Source organism: Trichosurus vulpecula, chromosome 6 (assembly GCF_011100635.1).
Source record: "Trichosurus vulpecula isolate mTriVul1 chromosome 6, mTriVul1.pri, whole genome shotgun sequence".
Taxonomy (NCBI): Eukaryota; Metazoa; Chordata; class Mammalia; order Diprotodontia; family Phalangeridae; genus Trichosurus; species Trichosurus vulpecula.
In genome coordinates this window covers 179,732,527-179,745,007 of record NC_050578.1, presented here as the reverse complement: position 1 = coordinate 179,745,007, position 12,481 = coordinate 179,732,527, and positions in this window count along the sequence as shown.

Sequence of the window (12,481 nt, the reverse complement as noted above, 5' to 3'; positions counted from 1 at the left end):
TTTAAGATCCCAACCTCTTATACTTATTAGCTCTGTTATCTCAGGAAACTCTCATCTCCCTCTCTGGGCCTCACTCAGCTTCTTCATCTATTACATAGAGGTTGGTAGGTACCTTGATGGAAAAAGCATTAGACTGATTAAAGATGAATGGATTTCAAATGCAACTTCAGACACTCACTAGCTGTATGACCCTGAAAACATCACTTAAAAAAAAAAAACCTATATTTGCCTCAGTTTCCTTATCTGTAAATATGAGATAATTTAAGTTCCTACCTCCCAGGATTATTATGAAGATAAAATGAAATATTTGTAAAGCTCTTTGCAAAGCTTAAGGCATTACAAAAATGCTATCTGTTATTATTAATTATTATTAAAATAAGGAAGTTGGATTTATTTCCAAGGTCTCTTCCAGCTCCATTATTCTATGACTTAAAATTGTATTAACTTACATCTGATCTATCCAGTACTTTTATCTGGCAACTCTTCATAACGATTAGGTAAGGGTTTCTATTTTAGTGTGTTCACAAAAAGCTACAAAAGTTGTTGGCATAATTTGATTGTAATTAAATTCCATTTGTAGCGGTTCTGGTGTTTGAAATGAAAGTGTTCTATTTCCATAAAATCTCAATGTGCAAAATCCCATTATCCATGTTACTGTACAAAATTTAAAAAGCTTAGACTGTGGGAAAAATAGAGTTATACTGTCAATTTTCATTTTAGCAAAGAACTTTAATGAAAGCATCAAATTGGCTGTTTGTAGTTTCAGTACTACTGGTAAAGCACCAGAAAGACTTCCTCCTCTCTTTATCTGTCCACAATAAAAACCAGCATAGGGATGTCCTCTACCACTTGATATAGGCATGATTTATTTGCCAAAAAATTCATTTTCCTGGGCAGGTTACGTTTTTACAAAGTGGATCTGTATGAGAATATTGGAGAAAGGTTTTGGCTAAATGAATAGCATCCCAGGATTATGTTCCCAATGAGAGCTTGATAGAGTTATAGCATCATCTTGGCATTATAAGATATGGAATTAGAGAAGTTTAGAACTAGAATGGATTATATGTCATCAAGTTCAGTTTTATAATTTTGCAGAAGGATTCAGAGAATCCAAGAAGTAAAGTGATTTCCTTAAATTGATACATTTGTGGCAAAGTTTTGGTGTTTATCTTGGTGTATAGTTGTGGATCTGTATTTAATTTCTGCCAGACTGCTTATCTATTTCCTGAGACATGTATGTTGAATGGTTTTTACCCCAGTACCTTAGATTTGGGGGTTCATCAATCACTTGGCTAGTGATTATCTACATCATCCCATGGTAAAACATGCTGGGGGTGGCAGAGATGAGTAGTTGAGATGTTTTGTACCACTCCTCTCTCTACTTGTATTAAACCTTTAACTTAAGTATTTCCCATTGATCATTTGTATTTACTTTCTTTTTTATGTTTCCCTTTATTCCTATCTTTGTATTTCAGGGTTTCTACTTACTTATTTTCTTTACATTAGGTATTCTCGAAGGTTTTCTATTTCATTAAAGATCTACTTTTTCACTTATGGCATTATACTTAGTTTTACTGGAAAAAAATATTCTTCATTGGAATCATATCTTTTTCCTTTGGGGATATTATATTTCAGAGTCTCTGCTCTTTTACACTGGCTACATCTAAATCCTGTATTTCTTCAATACTTAAACTCATTCTTTCTGATTTTTGCAGTACTTTTTCTCCCTTTTCACCTGGAACCTCTGGGTTTGGGCTATGATATTCCAATGAGTTGCTTTCATGGAGCATTTGGCGTATTAATTTATTTTCACTTTTTTTTGTACTATGTCTGGGAAGTTTTCTTTTATGAAATCTTGAAATATATCTGTTTGTTTGTTTTTTTCTTAGTTCTAGTGTTGGTTATAGCTTTAAGTTTGTTTAGTACTTCTTAAATTACCTCTCCCTAATCTATTTTTCAGGTCACTTCATAACCTAGACATCCTCCCAGCCACACCCCACACACTCTTTTACAGTCTTTTTACACCTTCTAATGCCATTGCTATTCCTTAAACAAGACTCTCCACCTCTCAACTCCATTTATATTGGCTATTTCCCATGCCTGGAATATTTTTCTACCTTATTTCCACCTTTTTGATTCTTTGGCTTCAAGTCCCCTCTAAAATCTTACCTTCTATAGGAAGCATTTCACTAGAATTAGGAATGCTTAATTCTAGTGCCTTTCCTCTGGTCATCATTTCCTATTTATTTAGCTTCTTTGTACAGAGTTGTTTTTCATTTCATCTCCCTCAGTAAATTGTGAGCTTTTTGAGGTCAGGGACTGTCTTTGGCCTTTCTTCATATAAACATCAGGATTTTGTGTAATACCTGGTATACATTAGGTACTTAGTGAATGGTTATTGACTTAATGACTGTTTTTCCCCAGTCTTATAAGTTTGTTCTAATGTTGTTGTTGTCATCCTTGTCATCTTAAGGAGGTATGCATTTCTGTTTGTTCCATTCCAGATTCCACTTAGGGTAAATTTCTGTACCTCTGTGCTAAGCTGATAATTGCCTTTCCTCCAAAGCTATTGTTCCTTTTCAACTTTTTTGCTCTTGTACTCTCATTTCATTTCTTTTTTTTAAATAAAAGTTTGTAATTCATTTATCAATGATAGTAATAATAATAGCTAGAATCTACCTAATCTATTGGTCTATTTTTCTGACTTCTGCCTTGTTGGCCTGTCTAAACTCTAGATCTCCATTTGTTTGTTGACTTTCCCCTCGATGGTGTTTCAGTAAACAGTAGTATGCCCGAGTTCCTGTTTACTAGCCAAAAGATTCAGCAGTTTTAGAAAGTATTTGCTGCAGTCTTTATTGAGAACCATGTCCCTGAACCATTCAAGGTGAACTGAGGACTTAGCCCTATTCTGGTACCTGGACTGGTTGTGTAATCCATTCTGGGAGACTGAGCACTGCTAACTTAAACCTATTTAAAGCCCTGAGAAAGGAATTCTGGATTTGGCCATTCTAGGAGAACCTATGCTGCTGACTTGGTCCTAAGGGTATGTCCATTACCTCATTTGGGCTATCCTGTGCTGCACTGCTGGCCCATTCTTTTTCAAAGTACTGGGAGCTGCATCATTGATCTGGCTACTTTAAAAGACCTTGTTGTCCTGGGACTGGGGCTAAGCATCTTATCTATAATGTGCAACTCTTATAGCAGGACTAAAGTCTGTTTTCAATCTCAGGCTTTGACTTAAATTTGCTCTTGGTTCTGTTGCCCTGATATTTATGGCCCTGGGGCCTTTTCTATTATTTTGACCCCTCTGTTGTTGCCTTGGGCCTGGAGCTAAGTCCCTGATCCCAGCCCATTTTACTTCCACAGTTCCTGTCCATGTCAGTTGTATGAGGGTCAGATTTGTGATCTTGGGTTGGAAAGGTGCTGGAAATATGCTCTAATACAGTTTCTTCTTAGATTTCCTGATTACTACTTGCTCCAAATAGCCTTCTTAGATCTTTATTTGAGGAGTTGGGCTACGTTGTTTGCTCCTGTTTTTCCTTCCTGGCTGGTCTTATGATTTGCCATTAAAAAAATAGTATATTTTGAGATGTAATCAATTCAAGAATTGTGACAAATATCAAATTTTATGCTCATAATACTTACACATTAAGATCATCCAGTAAAAACCCACATCATACAGGGAGTCAGATAAGGTACAGAAATAGGAAGTGAATTGCTCAAGATGACCTACTTAAATTTTTGGTTTGGCCAAGGTTTCATGCCTACAGATTTAGCACTGTGCAAAGTTATAAGCCTGTCTGCCTTTTACATCTTCCACAACAAACGATAACATATTCCATATGGTATCAAACACATCACCTCGATCTTGAGATTAGAGACATTTATTTAATTTATAGAGTACTTAATGCAGTATAGATGCTTAATGTTCAATATTTGATTCATTAGAAAATGAATCTTAAATGGTTACCATGTCAAAACTATGCCATTTTTAATTTGTTTAAATTTCAAGAATGTTTAGACTACTTTTGGTCCCTGCATACCCTAGTCACGTTCTACTGCTACTTATCAGAAAAAGTGCTAATTGGGGAAAAAAGTGTAAAAGTTAAGAAATTTTTCATACCAACTATTAATATTCTTGTCTGTCTTCACAGAAGTGATTTCCTTGCTATTCAATGAGCCAATATTTGCTGTAAACCAAACCAAGAGTATTCTAAGAATGTGGTCATTACTGTAAATATCCTACAGCAAGATATAAATTCCACTAATTGCCGTATGTCAAGTTTTTCGATCTCCCTACTTAGTAACAATTTATCAGTTTATTTGGCTGCACTCAACTACATAGATAATATTTATCATAGAAGAACTATGCCTTCACTTTAACACAGAGCTTAAAATAATGTCAACTGGTTTTCCCAACTTTTTTTGCAATACACTATTAACATCTGGAGGGTTTTCCCCCACTAACAGTGAACAAATGCTACATTTAATTTTAGGGTTATTTCATGTTAGAGTAGATCAAATAATGTCCCAATCTATGTCAAGAAAATGCTATTGTTACAAGAAGTTTCTGCAATATCTCAGCATAGTTCCATAATTACACATTTATTTAACCAATTAAGCATGAAAGTGGAATTATTGTCAGAAATATGATGTATGACCTGAACATAATTTAGTTAATGAGGAACAAGCAGGGCCTGCTATGTAGGGCAGGTATTTTGTTAGCAAAGACTACTAATTGCCCCTGACAGATGTCAGATTAAGTATTCACTACTAAACAAAAAAAGTTGAAATGGAAAAGCATGGAAAAATTATGCTTTTTCTTTTTGTTTTCAAAATGTTTGTCATCGTTAATCTTTGGCGAGGAAAGGAAAGTTTGCTAGAGACAGGAGTTGCAAAGCTTGTGCAAATTCTCTAGTAGTCTCAGTCAATGATAAATAACTCCTGCCATTCCAAGTTTTTGTCTTTTATGAACTTCTACAGAAAAAATCTTTACCTCCCAACTTCTAATTATCCAGACTCCCAAATGCATCTACCCACAGAATCCCTTGGCTTAAGTTGGTGCCAAGGCTTTGTTTAAGAAATCTCTTTTTAACTCTCTCGCTTCTCTCTCCTTGTTCACAAATGCAAAAAGAAATACAATTTTTGCCTAAGGAAGGGATTCTTTCTCTTAACTGATGGATTTTTGATGAGGTATAAGCTATTGGAAGATAGAAAAATCAAAATAAAAAGGCAGATACTGATTATATAAAGAGAATCATATGAGATTGCTTTCTACATGGAAAAAGACAAAAATGTAAAAGACCACTGAATATTGTGCCTGCAAAATGCTATAGTATTGTTGCTAAAGGAAAGAGTGGCAAATAACCATTTTTTTAATGAATTGTAAAGGAAAAAAAAAGCTATATACTTAAACAATAATGGATATGTGATGTCATTCTTTCAGGAGCCATTTCTGTTAATATAGATCACTGTCCATCCATGCTTGTCCATCCTGTGAATCTCTCTTCCATGTTCTACCCTGAGTTCATTTTTGGGAGCTTACCCAACATGCTAGAATTCTTCTATGCTTTCCCCTAACCTCATGGATACCAGTGGCACCCTCGCCATGTCTATTCACCTATCAGTCCTAACTTTTACAATGTGGCTAGCCCACCTTCTCTTCCTGGAATGCAATTCCTTGATGACATCCTTCTTCCTATTCTTTGGAATTCCACTTTGGTTGTATACTACGGCTTGTTTCTTGCATTTTTCCATGACACTCATGTGATATTCTTTTTTCAAGTTTTTGGGGGCCATTGTGTGGATGAAGATATTTTCTATAATTCAGAGACTGATTTTTAAAATAGAGCTAATAGAAAGACTAATGGTAGGAGAAGCATGAGTGGTGATAGTACTGAGAATAATGATGCCCAGTTGCCTGCTGAGGTTATTTAGTCTGACTTTTGGCTTCAAGAGATTTGTTCTGCAGAAAAGCCAAGTGTCTGTTAAGTAGACTAAATGATCTCTAAATTCCTTGTTTAATTGGTTTTTAGGTATTAAAATCCCATTCTTATACACATATATGCACAAACATCAGAATGCACGCACACACATACACACACGCACACACACGCACACCCACACACAAACATGCATACACCTTCCCCAATTATGTTGTCTAATGGTAAAACTTTAAAAAATTTTATGTGTCTCATAAAGTCATTAACTTCCACTTACCCAAACCCAATGCTCTAAATCATTACTAATTAGAGAAATGTTCTAAATCATTACTAATTAGAGAACTGCAAATTAAAACAACTGACATATTACTTCATTCCTATCAGATTGGCTTCCCTTAACAGAAAAGAAAAATGACAAATGTAAGAGGAGGTGTGGAAAAATTGGGGCACTAATGCGTTGTTGATGGAATTGTGAACTAGTCTAACCATTCTGGAGAACAATTTGGAACTATTCCCAAAAGGCTATAAACCTGTGCAGAACCTTTTACCCAGCAATGTCATGACTAGGCCTGTATCCCAGAGATCAAAAAAAAAAAAAAGGGAAAAAGAGCTGTTGATACAAAAATATTTATGGCACCTTTGGGGTGTCTGTGTGTGTGTGTGTGTGTGTGTGTGTGTGTGTGTGTGTGTCTGTGATGGCAAAGAATTAGCAATCAAGGTGGATACCCATCAATTGGGAAATTACTGAACAAGTTGTGATTTGTAATTATGATGGAATTCTATCGTGATATAAGAAGTGACAAGCAAGATGCTTTCAGAAAAACCTGGGAAGACTTAGCGAGGAGAACCAGAAAAGCACTTTATACAGTAATAGCAATATTGTAAGGATGACCAACTGTAAAAGATTTAGCTAGTCTGATCAAGATAATAATCAAGATAATTGCAAAGGACTCATGATAAAATAAAATGCAAGTCAACCACTAGAGAAAAACTGGTGATCTCTGGATGCAGATTGAAACAAACTTTTTTAAACCTTTTTTATTATTTTATTACTTTGTGTTTTCTTTTGCAATATGGCTAATATGAACTTATTGTATGACCTCACAGATACAATCAAAATTAAATTGCTTCCTTTCTCAAGGAGGAAGGACAAGCAGGAGAGAGGGAGACAATTTGAAACTATTTTTTTAAATAATTATTTTTTACATGTAATTTAGAAATATTTAAGGAAATAAATATTTTTAAAATTAAAAAAAATACCTCTCTATACAGTCCTAAATATTAAGCTTCCCTTCAAGCATGTTTGGAGTTCATATGTTATTTTAGTCTAAAACTCTGATTACATTGGTATAGGGAACTCCCCTTACCAATTAAGCGTAACAACTGTTCCCCAATTTAAAGTTATAGATAGTTGCATAAGGCTCATAGCTGTATGATAACTCTCCCAGTGCCATGAGGCTGATTATTCAAATGTGGCAATTGAACCCAGCATTTCCTGACTCCATGTCCTCTGTTCACTATCGCAGGCTGCTTCTTATTGAAACTTATATAAATGAGATGTAAAACTATCAAAATATAATTAATTGCTTTGTGAAGTTTTGACTTATCTGGCCCTGGAAGGATTAATGTGGATGCTTGATCATCACTGTCACCAATATTATTGAGAAAAATTATGCATTGGGTAGGAGGTTACACTTGATAAAATCTGAATTTCTATCTGATTCTAAAGTTCTATGGAGAAGTAGAGAGGATCATAGTCTTAGGTCTGGAAGATACCTTAAGAGTCATTTGTTGCAGCCATTTCAGTTTGTAGATGAGGAAATGAGGACTATAAAAGGTAAATGATTTGCCCATGGTCACCCAGTTTGTAAATAGAGAGACAGGGTTGGAATGGAGCTTTTGTAATTCCAAACTCAGTGTAGCACAGTGATTCTAAATACCTGTACTCTTATGGGATATGAACCTATTCATATGAATAAAATAAATTGTCCTACTAAAACACTAATCCTGATGTGCTGAAGTCTTAGATAACTTACTTGAAAGACATTGCTTTTGTAATATTTACAGGCAGTACTGCTTAACAAGGGGGAGTGAGGTGACACAATGGATAAAGTACTGGGCCTTGAGTCAGCAAGACTTCTCTTCTTGAGTTCAGATCTGGCCTCAGGCACTGAATTGCAGTGTGACATTGGGTAAGTCACTTAGCCCTGTTTGTCTTAGTTTCTTCATCTGTAAAATGAGCCTGAGAAAGAAATGGCAAACCACGGCACTATCACTGCCAAGAAAATCCTGAGTCACAAAGAGTCAGTGAAAATGCCATTTTCAGAGCCACTGAAAATGACAATAATTTATTAATATCATCTGTTTTAACTCTTGAGAATCACTTTTCAAGTATGTTTTAAAGAAGCCTCTTGAAATGGTAAGATGAGAAATTTAAATGTTTAATCTGGCCAAAGGCCTTCAATCACTACAAAGCCAGGAAAATCCATAAGTAGATCATTACATGGAAGTATAGTGAGCATTTTGAGCAGTGAAGCTAAGGTCCCTCCATCAAGCTACTCCCACCTATTTTTTTCCCTCCGACCCTACACACACTCTTACAGTGAAACATGACAATTACTTGTCCTCTCATTTCACCCTGTATGATGATGATACATATGCTCCCAACTCTATGAAGTTTTGTACTCCTTGCCTGAGAAACACAAGGTCATTTTTTTTGGGGGGGGGGAGTAAATTAGAGTTAAGTGACTTGCCCAAGGCCACAAAGCCAGTAAGTGTCTGAGGCTGCATTTGAATACACACCCTCCTGACTTTAGGACCAATGCTCTATCCACTGTACCACCTAGCTGCCTCCACAAAGTCACTTTTGAAATCATTCTACTTGTTTAAGGCAGTGCTTGGTTGCCACTTCCTCCATGAAGCCTTCTCCAATCCCTCCTCTTGATTCCCACCCCAATGACCCCTTGCAGCTGATGTGATCTCTCATTCCTCATGTTTTCTTAAAGCTCTTTGTTGGAACTCTTCTTTTTCTTAATTATATTTTATCTTCCTTGATTCTTCTTAGTTCATACCATATCTCCCTATTAGATTATAAGTTCCTTTATGTTCAAGGATTGTTAAGATTTTTCAACTTTATGACATTTCTAGCACTGAGCATAGTGATTTGCGTATAATAGATACTTAATATTTTGTTTGTTTGTTTGAATATCATGGCCTAGTGGGAAAGGCACTGATTAGAGAGGCAGAGAATCTGGGTTCAAAGTCAGCCTGTGTTACTAATTTCCTGTGTGACTGAGTCATTTAATATCTCAGGACCCCACTTTCCTCATTTGGAAAATTAGAGGTTTTAATTTGATGGTCTATGGGGTTCCTTCTAGTTTTAAGTCTATGATCTTATGACCTGTGGTTCATAGGGTACTCACAAGAAAGAAACTCCCTCTACCACTGCAGATCTGTACCGACTCTGTTAATAGTCTCTGAGGAAAAAACTGGGCCACTGTGATGATAGGTGTCTTTCCCGGGGTCATACAGCAAGTGTGTGTGAAAGGGAGGATTCGTACTCATCTTCCTTACTCCGTTGTCAGCTCTCTATTTAGAGCTACATGTTGCTTCTCTCATATAGTTTTAAAGTGTGCCATATTTTTGGTTTATTAAATCTTTTGGACCTCAGATAAAACCTTCTGAAGTACACGCTGCAAGTATTACCATTCCTATTTTGCAGATGAGGAAACTGAGTCTGAGACATTAAGTAAGTTGCCCATGGTTGTTTACATAATATAAATTTAACTTTGAATTGAAGTTAGGTCTTGATTTGAAGGACAATACATTATTCACTAGAATGTCCTTTCTTTTGTTACCTTTTTTTTTTTTGGAGTACCCTTAAAGGAGGATATTTCATTATTTTAAATTACAATTAGAAAAATAAAAAAACCCTCACTATTGCCAATATTGTTTTCTCTGGCTATCCCCCATTCCTAGAACACTCTCCCTCCTCAACTCCACCTACTGACTCTCCTGGCTTTCTTTATTGTTTGTCTTTCATTTTTGAAGAGGACCATGACATCAGGAAAATGATGACATGACTTGCAGTTGACTTTGATTTGAATGAGGGAGGGCTGTGCAAGGTCACCATCAAACTTTCTCCTCCAGAGCCATCTGGATCCAGTGACCAGATATTCATCAGGACTACTGGATATGGCCCAGGATGCAATGGGAGACCTTGGCCCTTTTTGGCTAAGGCCTATTCAGGTTCTCACTTTGAGGGAGGTAATGGCCATTCAGTGAATAGGCCTCTTTAAGAAGAGAATCAGGGGATGACCCCTTTAATTAGAAAAAAAAGAAAAAAAAAAACCCTCAGGGTTGTTGATCAAAAGAGAAACAATTACCATTGACATTAACTCTGAGCCAAGAGGGCCCAAAATATAGCCATTAAGTGGAGCTTAGGCAGGGACCTATGAGCTTCAGAGTGAAATGGATTTAAGGTTTTGTCTTTGAAAAAAAGAGAAAGAGAGAGAGAGGGAGGGAGGAAGGGAGAGAGAGAGAGAGAGAGAGAGAGAGAGGGGAAGAAAGAAAGAAAAGAAAGAAAGAAAGAAAGAGAAAGAAAGAAAGAAAGAAAGAAAGAAAGAAAGAAAGAAAGAAAGAGAAAGAAAGAAAGAAAGAAAGAAAGAAAGAAAGAAAGAAAGAAAGAAAGAAAGAAAGAAAGAAAGAAAGAAAGAAAGAAAGAAAGAAAGAAAGAAAGAAAGAAAGAAAGAAAGGAGGGAGGAAAGAAGGAAGGAAGGAAGAGAGAGAGAGAAATAATAATAGAGCCAGTAAACTCCAAGTTAAATGCAGAGCTTCCAGCCTTCAAAATTTACCTTCCTTTGGAGAAGAGGAGACCGAGAGGGAGAGGATGAGCTGAGTTACCCTCAGCCCTTCCTCACTCAAATCAAAGTCGACTGCATGTCATGCCATCATTTTCCTGATGTCATGGTCCTCTTTGAAAATGAAGGACAAACACAACCTGTGAGTAGCCCGGGCTACCTGAATGGGGACCTGGCCAATTGGATAACTCAGCTTTCTTTAAGTTCCAGTTAAAATACCATTTTTTTTTTACTGGAAGCCTTTTCCAAACCCTCTCATTTCAGTGCCTTCCCTCTGTTAATTATTTTCTATTTATCTTGTATATATGTTGGTTTATATGTATTTATTTGCACATTGTCCCTATCCCCCTTTAGATTGTAAGCCCCTTGAGGGCAGGGTTTATCTTTTGACACTTTTTGTATCTCTAGCACTTAGAATAGTTGCTGACCTGTATTAGGTACTTAAGAAATATTTATTACTTGATTGATATTAATGCGTAACGTTAATGCTTAACATGTTCACAGGTAAAATTTTACACACTGAAAGTATGTATGACATGAAAGTAACATGATTAATTAGCATTGTTCAGTGTTCACTCAAAAATTTCAATTTTACACATTTAGACTAGCAAGCAGTTTGTCTTATTAAAATTATTCATTCAAACATAACCATAATTTCTTTCTAAAGAGCTAATTTAGGATAAATTCAATAAATATTTTAAAGCCCATTTCAAACTGCCTAAGGGTTTTAAATAAATAGAATAGGAAGAATGGGACATTTTAAGTGTAAGATTCCTTAATATCTTACTCTTTGTGGGTAAATTCATAATTTTTTCCAAGTGAATTGCTATTTAGCACCAATATTTTAATTCTAGTGTAGCTTTAAAGCAACTGAACTCAACTGTAAAGAGAAAATCCAAATTAAAAAAAAATACTACCCAGTTTCCAGCTTTGTTAGTGTAATACCTTTAGTATTAGTGGGAATGTCAGAGACATATTACTTCTTACATGTCACACAATGTTATTACATATTGGCATATGCTGGTGAAATAGTGTACTAAAGCTAAATCATTTATAATTAAATTATATGTTATGAAAAATGTGACATGGCAAGGAGTTTTGCTAGTGGTTTTTCTAGTACATGATTGGGACTATCTAACTTTGATTTTGTTTTAAATAATTAATTTATGTTATGAAAAATGTGACATGCCAAGGAGTTTTGCTAGTGGTTTTTCTAGTACATGATTGTGACTATCTAACTTTGATTTTGTTTTAAATAATTAATTTATGTTATGAAAAATGTGACATGCCAAGGAGTTTTGCTAGTGGTTTTTCTAGTACATGATTGGGACTATCTAACTTCGATTTTGTTTTAAATAATTTAAAAAACTTTTTTTTCATTTATGGAAGACTAAGAAAATATTGTCCTGAGTTTGTTTATTATCCTAACATGTTATTTTTTACCCTAAAATATAAGTGAATTACATTTTGGAACCATTTTTAATGACTACAAAATTGTACTGACTCTTTGAAAATATCTTATCCATCTTCTCCATCTGACTCCTGTGAACAGTCAGATAATTCTATGCTATATAAGTTGGGCAAGTTTACTTCATTCTTTAGTCCTCAGTTTCCTCCACTGAAAATTAGTTTGTGGGGCAGGTAGGTGATACAGTGAGTAGATCACCAGCCCTGGAGTCA